Source organism: Falco punctatus (genome assembly GCF_963210335.1).
Source record: "Falco punctatus genome assembly, chromosome: 4".
Lineage (NCBI taxonomy): Eukaryota > Metazoa > Chordata > Aves > Falconiformes > Falconidae > Falco > Falco punctatus.
In genome coordinates, this window is record NC_137583.1 from 67,203,536 (window position 1) to 67,218,315 (window position 14,780).

Sequence of the window (14,780 nt, forward strand, 5' to 3'; positions counted from 1 at the left end):
AACACAGGATCGAGATGCGGCCTCAGCAGCACCAAGTACAAGGGGACGATCGCTGCCCTTGTCCTGCTGGCCACGCTGTTTCAGATACAGGCCAGGATGCTCTGGGCCACCTTGGCCACCTGGGCACACTGATGGCTCGTGTTCAGCCAGCTGTCCTCCCCTCTGACCCAGTGCCTGCAGGTCCCTCACACCCATTTCCCAGAAGAACTCCTGTACTTTCCAGAGACTCATTTTTCTAGTCTGCCTCCCCAAAATCCACAATCCCACCACCCCTAACGTGCAGCATGATGACCATCTGGTTTGGGGCTAGCTGGGAGCCCTGTTCCCCCCACACCAAGGGCTGATCGGGAAGGGAAGGCCTCGCTTCAAGCACAGTGGTGCCTGGGGAGCCCGCCCTGCAGCACTGTGCCCCAGGGGCTGCGGGGCTGCGGCCCGACGGAGCCCGCCGCCCCCAGCATCCCGGCAGCCGCCGCTGCTTTCCCGCCAACACCCCCCGCCCGGCCCCGCACTGCGCCTGCGCCGCGGGCGGGCGCTGCAGCGCCGGCCGCCCACACGCACACGGCCTGCCCGCGGGCTGTGACGCCACACCGCGCCGTCGCCGTGACGTCGCGGGGGCGTGACGCAGGCACGCAGAGGGGCGCGTTTGTAAGTTCCCTTCCCCTCGTGGCGGCGGGGGTTGCGGCCTGGGGCGGGCGGCGGCGGGGACGGCGTGGGGCGCGGTGCACCCGCTCCCCCCTGCCGGGCCGCGGCGGCGCGGGGCTGGGGAGGTCGCTCCCCTGGCGGGCGGGAAGCGGTGGCGGCGGGGCAGTGGCTCCCGGCGGCAGCCCAGTGCGGAGGTGGGCGACTGCCCCGGCCCGGCCCCTGGCGAGCCCGAGGGGTCCCTCGCCGCGCCCTGCCGCTGGGCCTCCGCGCCCCCGGGGCCCGCGGCTCGCCCGGTCACGGGGCAGCGGATTCCGCGCCCGCGGTGCAGCCGCGCCTCCGGCCGTCGGGGGGGAAGGCCTTCTCCTGCGGCGGGGTCCGCGGGCCGCCGAGGTGCGTGGGGGGCCCGCGTGTCTCCCGCCGCCGGAGGCCGGGGCGGCGGTGCGGGGTTGCGGGGGCGCTCGGTGCGGGGCGGCCGCGGAGGCGGCTGCCGGGCCCGGTGTGAGCGCGGCGCCGGGCGGGCGCCGGGGGCTGCTGTGGTAGGCGGCGTCTGGCCCCCGCCCGCACGGAAGCAGCGACAGGGAGTTAACGGCGGCAGTTAGCGGATGTGCTGTGTAATAAACATCTGCAGAAAGGGTGTGTATCGCTGGCTTCTGCAAATCGTGAAAGTTACTTATACAGTTCACTACACTTCCCCCCACCACCACCACCACCCCCCGTGGCCGTAAGATGAGGGGTGGCGACCGATGCCCTCAGGTTTTGTGGCGCAGAGCTGTGGGAGCGGTTGGCTGGTGTGACATCACCCGCCAGCGTCAGGCAGAGCTACGCGCTGAGCTCCTGACCCTTAGACCTCAGCGCGGTTTCATAAACCTTCGTGCTGCTTCCATAAAAGTGCAAATACGTTGTGCCGTCCTCCTTAGATTTGGGCAGGAACCTGGGAGCCAAAGGGGTTCTCATTTGCTCTCAGGCTGCAGCAAATGGGTGCAGTGTTTGTGCATAGCTGGTGCTGGGGCCTGCCAGTTTATGAACCCGCTAGAACTTCTTATATTGGTAGTAATGTAACAGCATATCACAAGTTTTAAGTGATCTGACGTGGCTGGTATTGTATTGGCACGATGTGGAGGGAAGTGTTTGAAAGCAGCTTAAGAGAGTTTTGGAAAGACTGGTAAAGTCGGCAGTGTGGCAGATTTGAAACAATGGGAGGGATTGGCTTGTTTATTTTGTCCGAAAGTCATGCTCTGTTAAATGACTTGCCTAGTTCTATGCCTGAATTAAAATTGATGTGATACACGATACATCTTACCTTTCATTGCCAGTCTTTTGCTCTTCAATTTACACTGCCTTGTGCTCAAGTTTCTTTTTTTCCCCGTTAACTATATCTCGTTGAAGCTTTTTAATGTGTGTGTTGTAGTCTCAGTTCACAGTCTAGCCCTTAAATGCTGTGTAGGTTAGCAGACTTAGTTTAGAAATTATAGTCTTGAATTTGCATATTTGAACCTGTAATGTGCCATTAAAAAGGGCCTTTCATATTATCATTCCATAATAAAAAGGAAAGAGGAAGATAACATAAAGTAAACCCACAACTCCCTTGAATCACAGTAGTTTCTGTGTGAGGTTTTTTGTTTTCTCACAGGGCATGCAGCAACCAAAATACTGAGCTGCTTCCCCCCCGCCCCTCCAACCTTATTGTAGCTAGTTATTTTCAGCACTAGTTAAGTTAATTTCTTTTTTGAAGTTCTTTTTATGCAAAGCAAAATATGTATTTCAGGGTTGAGTGTATATTTTTTCTGCTTCAGTAGCTAGAATAATTGGATTTTTTCAGACTTGATGTTCATAAAAAATGAGAAAGGAAAACGAAGAAAAAAGCTTACAACAGTTAAGGTGTATGTTTAATTTTTTTTTTTGTGATATGATGTAATGTTCTTAGTGTTTAATTAAAAAATATTCTTGGGTGTTGATAACTGGAGGACCAGAAGAAAACTAGCACTGTGGTATGGTTCAAATGTTTTTAACTTTTGAGCAGGCTGTTAAAAGTAATAGATTGTGGGGTAACTGAAATTTTGTAATTAAAATGTTTATCAAAGCATTTATGAAGGGGATACTAGTTTCCTTTGTATGATTCTCTGATCTCATTTGTGACAATATCAGGACTAGCAATGACAGTAACAGCATATGATGAGGTATTTCTGATTTTCTTACATGAAAATTTTTATATATATATATGTAGTGACTGTTATACGTACATGTTTTTGATACACAGATTCAATGATTATGCTGCATTAGATGGAAGGAGTGTTCCTCATTTGTGGCTTGGGGTGTTTCGAGGTCTTTTATGTGCAGAGGTAATATGTTATTTGTGGAAGTGCTTTAATGTTTTAAATGTCTGTATGAAACTGGTGATGGTTTCATGTATTTATTTGTACCTAAAGAGGTGGATGTTGTCAGGTCAAAGTGAAATGGTCAAATGGTGAAAGTACAACTATGATCTGAAGTTGGCTGAGAACTATTACTGCAGTTGCAATTATAGAAACTTTAAGAGTTTTAAAAGTACATGGTAAAATCAAGAATGTGTGGATTTTATCAGTTATTTTAGCAATATTTATTCAAATATTATATATATTTTAATGTAATTACAATATTTTGTAATTAGCATACAATAACTAATCTGTTAATGTATAGTAAGCCTCAGAGGATGTGCTGTTGTACTAAGGCGAAACATGTTTTAGTAGGTTTATTATTTATTTACCACTTTCTAAAATGTATGCCTGTTTTGTGTTTAATATGATTTTCTGTCCTTTGCTAAATATGTTTCCTGAGGTATTGGAACTTTCTGTTTTTTGTTTTCCTTGAACTAGGAATTAAGATGGATGAAATATTTTATTGGCCATAGCAGCAGCAGGATGTATAAGGTGCGTATGTTGAAAGAATATAGTTCATATCCTTGCAGTATATTTTAATTTTTGATTCTATGTCTATCTGAACACAGAGAAATTACATATGGTAAGCTAGGGTTTTTTTGGGGAGACAGAGGCAGTTGACCTGCTTTCAGTTGTGGTAAGCTGCTACATGTTTAACACAGGTTACATGAGTAGATGCAGACAGCCTTAGGTAGCTGTTGCATTTTAGTTTAGCATCCTTTAATGGAAGTTTTACAGTGTTTCCTTTCTTTAATGTTTGTATGCTTTTTCTTTTGTAAAACTGGACTGAGAAATTACCGTGAAGTGTTTCAGAATCTTTTCAGTGTTCTGGTTAAATGTGATCAAAGAAGAAAAAGAATCAGTCACCATCTATGTACCTCCCTTTTTACATTTGAGTTGCTGTTTGTTGGTTGCTTTGTCTGTTTGAAGTTCTTTAACGTCATTGAAGGATGTACTCCAGTGGGAGTGTACTCCAATGAAACAAGTTGTTTTCAAGATTTCAATAAAAGATACTAGTGGTTCAGCAGCAGTAAGAGATTTTTCTATGTGCATCCTCACCTCCAGTCAAGTTAAAATACTGTCCTTATTTGCTTAGACTTAATGCTTCATGTTACCATTATAATTCACTTACAGAGATCCACAACGTGTTTTTACTGTAAAAGATTTTTTTAAACAAAATTGAAAACAGGAGTATATATTTTTACAAGGCTAACAGTGGCAAATAAGAGAACAGTGATGCTTGAAGAATAGTTCAGCACTTTCTCATGAAGTGTATTTGCATGTTGTTTTTATCAAAGTTGGATGAAAAACTTCTTCAGAATGTAATGATTAAAAATAGTATGTCTAGCATGGATCTGTAATGATTTTTTAATTTTGTAAATAAAAAATTGTGATGATTTTTTATGTTTTGCTGGTATAACAAAGAGGGTTTTTGTCAAACGTCAGTTTAAAATGGCATTTGGAGAATGCTGTCTTCTTTGTATTGTGTTTGTTCAGTGTTACTATTGTTTCATCCTGTTCTTCACGTGATATTCGCTAATTAAGTGTGTCTTTGACTTATTGTAGTACTATATTTGCAGGTAATGTTTTGTCCTTAATAAGCTGATTAAATCTAGTGTAAGTAATATTCAAGCTTTTTTTTTTAAGGGCCTGATTTCATGGATATTTATAGTGTAATTAAACGTAGGAAATGTTATCATGGTTTGTGGAGCAATACATCTTAATCTGATAATTCTTCCTAATTAATATAAAAAATGTAATCAAAACACCATAAACCTAACTGTGGTAGAACTGTACTGTGTATTAAATAAGGATGTGAAAGTGTATAAATTAAGGAGAGACTATCTTTGGTTTGTCACTTCAGTCTGTTACCATTTTAGGAAAGAACTATTTCCTCACCTAAACAGTGAACTATTCTTTTTATCGTTGGTTCTTTCTTGCATCTTTTTGAAAGACTTACAGTACTGAAAGTCTTGCCTGAAGGGACGCTAGCTGGTGTCCTGATACCAGAACTGGCTTAGTATGGAACTGTCAGTCTACTTTCCACTGCAAACATGGAAAGGGAGGATACGTAGCTCAATGCATCTTACAGAATTGTAATGCATTGCGGTCACTTTATTTGTGGTTTATTTTTTTGCAGAATGATGAGGGTTTTTTTCATGGGATCATGTAAAGGGTAAAATTATGCAGTACTGTGTAGTTAACATATTTTTTTTAAGTTGGACTTTTTAGAGGCTGCTATAGGATATTAATTTCTGTATATGTGTCCTGCTGTTTCATTCTGTGGCTTAGCCCTTTATTGCTTTTCAGGAAGTCTGAGCCCAAGATTGTTGTTTTAGGAAAAGTATCATGGTTAATGCCAAGAAGTCTTGTGCTGAGATAAGCTTCAGAGCAAGTCACTGCAGAGGCCGGGAGGCTGGGTATTCCTGTGGCTTGTTTGGGTATTTCCTGGGAGAATCAGGTGCAAAAGAGATGGAAAAGCAGCTGAGAAAATTTGATATGTATAGGGGTTGTGAGGGAGAGAAACCACTCCTGGCAGACTTACTAGGACTTATCACTGAATTTGCTTTGGTATCTTCTAAGTTAACAGTTTCATGGAGAATTTTTGCACTTTGATTTTGGCTGGCAAATCAGTCAGAGCAATGTTTCAGTGTCTTCTGCATGAAGCCCTGTGTCATCAGTAACTGAAGGCTGAAATGTCTATAGGAAGTATTTAATGGTTTTACCCCACCTAAAAGCAGAAACCAAACTAAACAAACCTTTAAAAGGTGGTGTTTTACTTTTTTGGTGCTTTATTCATCTGTTGTAAGGGACAATTTCAAGGGATTCTTTCTTCTCTTCTAAGGACCTTTCTCTAGGGATGACATTCTGAAAGTGACGCATGGTGACAAATCACATCTTAGACTGGTGTAATTTATGTTGTATACATGTGTCTTCGCCACTTCACTTTTTATATATATCTTTGTGGTTCTTTTGGATGAACCATAGAAAATAGGCATGTTTCTGTTACTTATTTGTCTAGTTTTGAGCACACTTCAGTCTTCTGCATTTCATTGATTTTAAATAGTAATGATAAAAATCTTAATTTTAATGGGGTTTTTAGCCTCCCTAAGTGAGGTTACAGTCTGTAAATTTTCTGTGAGTGCTTGTAATCTCAGATTTCTATCAGGCTGCTGTTTCAGTGATGTAGTGCTACATACACTAAGACATAAGCTTTTGACAATTCTTGATGTTGCTCAGCTCACTCAAAACAGAACAGGTGAAGAATTAAGGTGGATCCATGGTTTTAGGAAGCAAGGCGATAATGTTTAAATGTAGGCGTTCAGTCCAACATCAGTCACCACTAATTGTATGCACTGTCCTAAAGGTAGAAATACATGAACCCCCAAAATACTGTTAGGGAATCAAAAAGGATCATTCTATTAAAACTGGCATAGTTCTGTTCTGTATATAAGCATACTTTGTGCATGGTGAATCAAGCACTTTGAAGTTATAAGTCTACTAGTAAAATGTCCTAAATTATTAATATGCATGTTCTGTGGGTTTTACTGCTTTTGTCATCAACACATTTTTAGGCTTTACTGAAGAAGGAAAACAAATTATCATTAGATTTAGAAAGAAGGGATTGTTCTGTTATTACAGGGCTGAAACTGAGACCACCCAGATGCCTTCAGCTGTTTTTTGTTATTTTCACAAATAGTTTGTTCTTTTAGCAGAGTGTTTTAAGCACAGAGAGTTGGGTCAATCACACTATTGTGTTTTTCCTTAAATGGTAGTATTGAGCAAACTTTACAATACTGTTTATGATCAAGAAAAAAAAATCTTAGACTTTTGATTCTCTTGGTTTTTAAGCTTTCAGGTAAAAATAACGATAGGCAGTTGTGATTTCAGATCTCAGAATGCACCTTTTTCACGGAAACTTTGTCTAGTTTTGACTGCATGTGTACCCCTTAAGAGTCAATACGGTATCTGTCGTGTTTTATGGTATTTCAATAAGTTAATTCAGGGTTATTATGTATTTTCTGCAGTTCTGGTAGGGTTAGTGGAATGTAGAATGTTGTCTTCCATATATACACTTGTTGCATTTTCTGCTAAAGTCTTAATTTTTCAAAGGGCAGGTCTGCTGTATTACATTACGAATTTGTTCTTGTACTGAAGCATGCTTGGTGCCTCATAGGAAGCCTAGAGGTGAAAAGTCCACATGATCTGCAGTTTAGGGCAGTTACACTTGCTTATTCTGTGTTTATGTTCTCATGTAAACCAGTGATTTTTTTTCTGGGAAGGTACCTTGATGGGCATATGATGAAGATTTGCAGACTGTAGTGGGTGAGATATGAGGAGAAAATTATGTGGAAGGATAGAAAACAAAGACTACCTGGCCCAAAATAATAAGTCTTCACATGTTCATAGTGTCACATATTCAGCGTTAGGGGGCTATGTGTCTCAGAGTCTTACTTCTGAGAGCTCTCTTAACTTCTGATACCTGTGTTTGTACTTGCAGTCTGAGTAAACAAAGTGTGATGGAGAGTAGCATGGGGAATAAAATGCTATAGTAAAAATCAGTATCTTGCGTATCAATATAGCATGCTGTCACAGTGTATGTGGTGCAGATTGCCTCCTCAAAAGGGATGGTGTAGAGTAGAGGAGATTAAGAAAAAAAGCTAAAAGAGTGATCTGCAGGGATGGAAATTTGCTTGTCTAAAGAAAAATTGGAAAATAAATATTAGATTGTTTAGCCTTTGAAAGACAATGAATATGATGAAGTATAACACAAGTACACAGAATGATGAATGGTTTGAGAAAAGTAATTCAAGAGCTTTTGTTCTGTTGGTTCATGCTGTAAGAGTAAGGGGGCATTCTGTGAAATTAGGGTGGTAAACTGAGAGAAGGAACTTGAGAAAGGATATATTTCTTAATAAATTGATAAGACCGAGCTCTGCTGTCTAGGGCTAATTTTAATTGGGAAAAATTGTAATAGAAACTGGATAATTTAGAGTGCAAGAATATTTACATAGGCTCAGGCTACCTTTTTTCCTGAAATAATTTAATCTCTCATCTTTTTGTCAATTACAAGATTCTTCTTTTCCAGTAAGTTTTAATAAAGCTCATCTAAAACCTGTGTCTTGATGGTGGGAGTAAAGGAAGAAAGTTTGCCGTAGTTTGTTTACAGGAGAAATGGTTACAATGTATCGCTAATTTGTTTGCTCTCAGTCCCTGTGTTAGGTTATATCTGCCTGAAATACACTCTAGGTAGTACGTTTAGTTCTCTTGGTAGTATCTACTGTTTTACTTGGGTTTTATTGTAAGTGGAGACATTGAGGAAGAATTTTTGGGGAGTAACATCAGGGTCCTCATCAACTTGAAAATAAATTATATAGGGCAGTTGTTTTTGTGACTTGCCACTGTTCTGTTCAGCTTTTGATTTTTCTGTTGCCTGGGCTCATGCATTAAATAGGTGTTCCTGAGTAATTTAATCCAAGTTAGTACACAAGTTTGTTCTGTACCTAAAGTGATGGAATATTTAGGGAGAGTGAGATGAGCTAACAGTGGCCTTCTGTTTCATCCAGCCAACTTCCAGCAAGTATGTAAGAAGTCATAAAAAATAGCAGTGGGGGTATCTTAATTAAATGAGCATGCTTGACGCTCTGCCAGTCTTTGCTCTTGGCATGGTTCAAGTCCTAGAAACTGTTTGCTTTCAGTCTCTATCAAACTCAAATTGAAAACTGTGATAAAAGCATCAAAAGCAGTGTTCAGCAGAAAAAGACTACAGAATCAGCTTTTGCTCATTCCCACTGAAATGCCCTTTTTACTCTATTTAATGGAGGCTGCAGTTTTCACTTTTGGTGTGTTTAGCAACAGATTGACTTAAATTTGTTGTATTTGGCTCTAGAACAGCAAAGAGCAGATGTCAGGGAGGTGCTGTGGCAGGAATAAAAAAAAATCGGAAGGCTTATGGGAATTTGGCGGGTGAGGGGGAAATCTTCCTCCTTTTTTTTCCCTGCTAGAATCCATATTATAACATCTAGAGTTGGCATTCAATTCAAAACTTGCCATGTTGCAAGGGCTGGTGCATTGACGCAGGCATTCTTTCCCACAGATCAAATTGTGGAAGCAGAGTTTATTTATAAAATAAAATATGCCTGTGAAATTATAATTGATTCCTTAATTATGGAGAACTTGCCTGAAAGATGGTAGCTTAGTGACCTGTGGGACATTTTCCTGGCTTAGAATAGCCACAATTTATACCGAAACATTTTTTCTGTATGATTCTTAAAAATGGAATTCCTCAGGCAGAAAAACTTCAGTAACTGAGAAGTACTCTTGTTAGGGATGATAAGCCTAAAATAATGGTCAACGTTTAAACATTATTTAGGGTTGGAACAGCTAAAAAGTAAGCTTTGCTATTCAGGGATTGTTGGTATTTGAGAAATATGCATTTAAAAGGCACCTTTACATGTTGCCAGTCTTTGCATAAGCAGGTGGGTGCCAGATGTATGTGCAATACTGGAGAAGTTTGTTGCTTTGGTTTATTTCTTTTCACTTTTGTAATGAGCAGAATGCTTCAAAAGTTAGTGGCTGCTTTTCATATTTTAAGGCTGGAAGTATTTTTGCCTTGATAAAGGGGCCATTTCTGAAAACACCTTGTGTAATTTTTTAGTTAGTAGAATGATTACGTGTTTATCTTTCCCACATCTTTTTTTTTCACTCATCATCTACCTGCACTTCAAGAATATATATTGCCACTGTGTAGTTTTTAGATTATAAAAACATAAATGTGATGTAATTTGTAGTAGTTTTGATTGCAGGTTGCTATATGTGAAAGTTGTGCCAGTTTATCTGTTGTCTTATATGTATAATGATGTACTTAATACTGTGTTTTGGTGGTTTGTTTTTTTTTTTCCTGTGATGAAAAAGGGTTACTTATGCAATAATCTGGAGGAGAGGACAGATGTTCTGCTTTTCCTTGAGACGATGTTCCTTAATCTTCTGTTAGTGTTTCAGAAAACCATGTTGCCTCCTGCTTTAGGTCTTCCTATTCTAGTGGTGATCGTAATAGCTCATTTTCTGGAGAGACAGGATTTGAAATAGAATATATCTTACTGTGCACTTAATCCGAATATCATGGGAAAAGCCTGAATTTTTTTTTCATAACTAGTGTACTGGAATAAGTTGTCAAAAGCATCACATTTGTAAGATATGTAATGTATGTGCTCTGTTCTCAGGGCTTACAAAGTCATGACTGGAGTATGCTGTTCATATTTGAGAATAAATCTTCCCATATTTTTTGTGATAGAACAATGTAAATGCACTGCTAAAATAAAACACGACAAACTAGCTTGCCTGTTAGCTGTAGCATGATGAGTTTCTTGGTTAGGTAGCTCATTTCAGTGGCTTGAAAGCGACAAGCCTGGAAATAATTGTGGTCAGAGTTGCTCCAAGAGGATTGAGTGAAGCCTTTTTGATTTCCTAAATGTAAAGGAAGCCAGGTTTAATCAACAGCTGCTGTGAGAGTTATTCAGACAGTGAGTAAGTCCAGTCCAGTGCGGGATTTTGCACTTCTGACCAGTTTAGGGCATGTTCTTTTTCTTAAGGTGGGATGCTGAAACCATAACAGAGTTTGGTGTGTTTGATAGCATCATTTATATCTGTCCTGTACTTAATTTCTTCCAGGTATATTTCACCTGGCTTTCAAATTCCTTTGTTTACTGTGGTGTCTGAAAGGCTTTGTGGCCACACAAAAAATATTTAGAAAAACTGATAAATTATGGACTCAGTATTTAAAGACTTTATTACAGGTAATTTAATCATAAGTATTTGTAAGTTTCTTTCACATGGTAAGATTTCACTTTAAAAGAAGCATGAAACTGTACATTCCATTTAGGCTATATCAAGATCTGCAAGGATCATACCAGTTTTAGGTATTGTTTCCATGTTTTCGTGAAAGTTTTAAACCTGCATTTATGTACTAGCATGCTGTGAAGGTAGCTGTGTATTGCAGGGAGAGCTGGTTTGGGATATTATTAAGGTGTAATTGGTCCAATTCCCTGTAAAAGTTTTGAAACCTTTTAAAGGTGTTTTTGGATTTAAAAATCTTCAGACACTTGGTATATAATATTGATATTCACTGGAATGTGAATATTTTTTCAGTTTTGAGACACAAAAGCTTATTTTCATGTTTTCATTAAAGCAGAACAAATTTTTGTTTGTTGTTAAAATCAAACTGCACTTACAGAAATGCAGATATTTTTGAAAGATTTAGCTGATCAGCTTTTGAGAAGCGGAAAGATTCCTTAGAATAAGAATACTGCTAAATAAGTTGATGGAAACTTGTGACTATAGAACTGATTTGTTCTGCATATGTCTCTTCCTGTTTCAGGAACGCTGTTCATTTCAGAAAAAACCCAAAAAAGTCAAGAACTATCAAATGTTGATTACCGAAGTTGTAAAGTAATGGGCTTTAATTGGACCATCAAAAATGCAAGCCAAGGAAACAGAATAATGTCTTGATGGCAGTATCTAATAATTTGAAAAGCATCTTCCCCCTAGAAAACAAAAAGTAAAAAATAGAATCATCATCATCATTTGAATGGTGGACTATACCAATATGCTATTGCAGCTGCCCTGTCTTACCAGGGAATTAGGACAGGCAGAGTATCCCAGGTCTTATTTAACTCTGGGAGACTTTGGTGATGGAAGAAATAATAATCTTTGATAGTGTAAACCTTTTTTTTGTGTAAGTGAAATTATATCTTAAAATGTATGCAGTTCAATAATGAAAATGGTTTACTTGAATTGTCAGTTTATAACATTTCATACATGAAACACTAGAAAGACCATTTCCAAAGTGTTTATTAATAGTTAAAATTTAATAAAAATGTATAGGTTAGTACTGGTCAGCACAGAATAACCATGCACGCTTTCTTGGAAGTTACTTACAAAGAAGAATTTCAGGTTTCCTTTAGCAGTCTCTCTCCGGTGCTCATCTGTGAATGGTATAGTTACCTGATAATTCAGTCTTTGGCAGTTATATTTAGAGACCTGCTTTATATTGGGAAGGAGAAAATGTTTAACGTATATACTTGCAGTTAGGAAGAGACTGGGTGGGAATATTAACACACAAGTTGACTGACTGTATATGCCCCCAAAAGAGAAAGTTTTAATTTTCTGTTGAAATCTAGTTGTATTACAAACAATTTTATTTAGAAATAATAATTTTCAAAGCTTGTATCTTTGTAATTCACCTTTTCATTATAAAGTGGGTTCACAGACGGAGAACATGACATTCTTTACGTTCAGGTTTTTAAAGTTAATTGTATTTCTTCCTGGAAATAAGATGAATGCTACTAATCTCTCCATTAAAAAACGTTGCTACTAGTGGTACATTACTGGTTTTCAGATATAAATTCTGAAGATGTTCTGTAAAGAGTAGTTGTGGACAGGTGGAAAATGTTGATTTGCAAAGGAATCTTGTATTAGCGTTGCACGCTGTCATAAGCCACTGCTGCTTCAGGGTCCAGCAGATGTATCGGTTACACATTTATGTAATGAAAGGAATGCTCAGCTTCTGACACATTGCCTAAACTTGGCAGGTAAGGGAAACACTTCCCAGTGCTGTTGCCATCAATTCATTTGCATGGTAAGAGTCCTTGTAGTTAGCTCCTGGCTTCTAACAGACCTCAGAATGGTCAGTTCGTCTTGCTGAAAGAAAGGATACGGTTTTATGCACATTGGAACTGTCATAACTCACTGAAAAAGCAACAGCAGTATCGCTGGGAGTGTTTTTGCTTTACGTGTACAAGTTGATTGAAGACAGAATATCTTGCAACAATATAGAAGTATTTTTCTGTCTGATCAACAGATGTTACATGCTGCAGAAAGATTTGTGTTGAGTTTATAACCATAGAAAATATAGTGGCTCATCTACTATTGCAGTTCTTTTGGCCAACATCTTGTATGGGTATTGTACTGTTGAATATTTGATTGCTGTGGAGACAGACAAATCTAGAAGTGACTTTAATCTCAGAAGAATGTGTATTGACTGGGAGAGTTAGTTCAGTTTGTTTTTGCAAATCTCCCACCCTTAGAAGTGAGATTAAGTTTAGTGCAGGAGAAAATGGAACTTTCCCTTTGTCTCCAGAATGAGGTCATTGGTGCTTGTCTCTTTTCAGCCTCCATCTCAGTGAGATAATAGAAGATATAATAGTTTCATATTTCATTTATATCTCCTGAAGAATGGGAGTTACAGTTACTTGTGCAGGCATAATGTCAGCAATGACTTCTTGGCCTTCTTGATTGTTGCTTCTTTACTGTACTGTATCTGCTCTGTTTGCATACCCATGCTCGAAATTTTCATGTGCTGCTTCTGTATTTTATTCTCTCTCTCTCTTTTTTTTTTTTTCCTCCTCTTCTCTATTTTATTTATTCAGTGATTCCACTGAGCAGGTAGCTGGGTAGACTTCAGTCATGCAGGAGTTGGTTGCATGTGTGGTGTTAATGATGGCAAAGGCCCACCTTAGATGTGAGGGTAAGGAAAAGGAAACAGAATCCAACGGAACAGATGAGAAAAGGAAGTGTGATAGTAAAGGAAGATAGAAGGGAACATCTGAGTGACAAGGTGGAAGAAGAGAAGCTAAAGTGCTGGTATGGAGGTGCACTGCAAATATAGTACGTGATGCTGCTGCTCTGATTCGTAATTTTGAGAATAACTAAAGTAGTGTGTTGTTTAAATAAAGAAGATAATTTATTGAGTTTTTTAATCACAAAAGCATCTTTCTGTCTCATTTTCTGGGTAGATCAGATATACTCTAATACACATTTTAGGGGAGCTTATTAGTTTTGTTTATGATAATGAGAATATACCCATCATACTTGTAATAAAAAAATTAATAAAACCAGTCGTGTTTTGTTGCTATATTGCTCACATCTTGTCTGATCAGGGTTACATGCTAATACTTCACAGCATTATCTGTTGGTAGGTATATAAAGGACTACAATATGCCTTAGTGGGGAGCTTAAAAAAAGTCTAAAAGTCCCTTGCTTCATTAAAATGGTTCCCAGGTCTGTGTAAAGAGCATGCACATATGATCACTGTTTGCTTTCCAAAATGGTACTTGAAGGCTTTGTAACCAGGTTGAACTACAGTTAAATTACTCAAATTCCCTTGTGTCCCTAGAGAATAAAATTGTTTCACCAACAAATACATAGGGTAGCTTGAGCCCATTCTGTTGAACTATAGGGTTTATTTCAGAATTTGGGAGATTCATTTTTATGGAATAGATAACTGAGAGAGTTAGCATTCTTGCTTGGATAATGCACTATTTATTTTGGAATGGAGTTTCCCATGACTAAATAAGAACAAGATGTTTGACCACCTTCTAGGGAGGAGACTGACTGGTCAGCATAAAACTAAAAGAAAAAATTCAGAAGAGACAACTGACCATTCTTACGTGGTGTTTGAAATGTTCTCTTGTTTCTTCTGGGCTTTAATTATACTGCATATACATGGCAAGAAGAAAGACCAGAGGTTTTGTTCTTTTCTTGGAAGTATAGCTTTTTCACATCATTGGGAATTTATAGTCTAGTAATATATAGTGGTTTTTTTCCATTCCTGCATTGTGCAATTGGTTTGTACAGCCTCATAGTTTGGCAGCCAAGAGCTTGCTTTTTCATGATTTTTTTTGGCATGAAAGGGTTACTGTTCACATTTCCTGTGTAATTCCTTCT

General features: G+C 39.2%; 1 protein-coding gene across 10 annotated transcripts in view; it reads left to right on the top strand.

Annotated features, from left to right (window-relative positions):
- Positions 1-488: 488 nt before the first annotated feature.
- Positions 489-14,780, top strand: part of ZNF438 (zinc finger protein 438) — a 59,730-nt gene continuing 45,438 nt past the window's right edge. For 3 of the 10 annotated variants that reach the window (XM_080384370.1, XM_080384371.1, XM_080384365.1), the window contains exons 1-3: positions 490-645; positions 2,900-2,981; positions 3,495-3,548. The gene's annotated coding sequence lies outside the window, so the exon portion shown is untranslated. The other 7 variants (XM_080384373.1, XM_080384375.1, XM_080384366.1 and 4 more) reach the window with 5 other exon arrangements.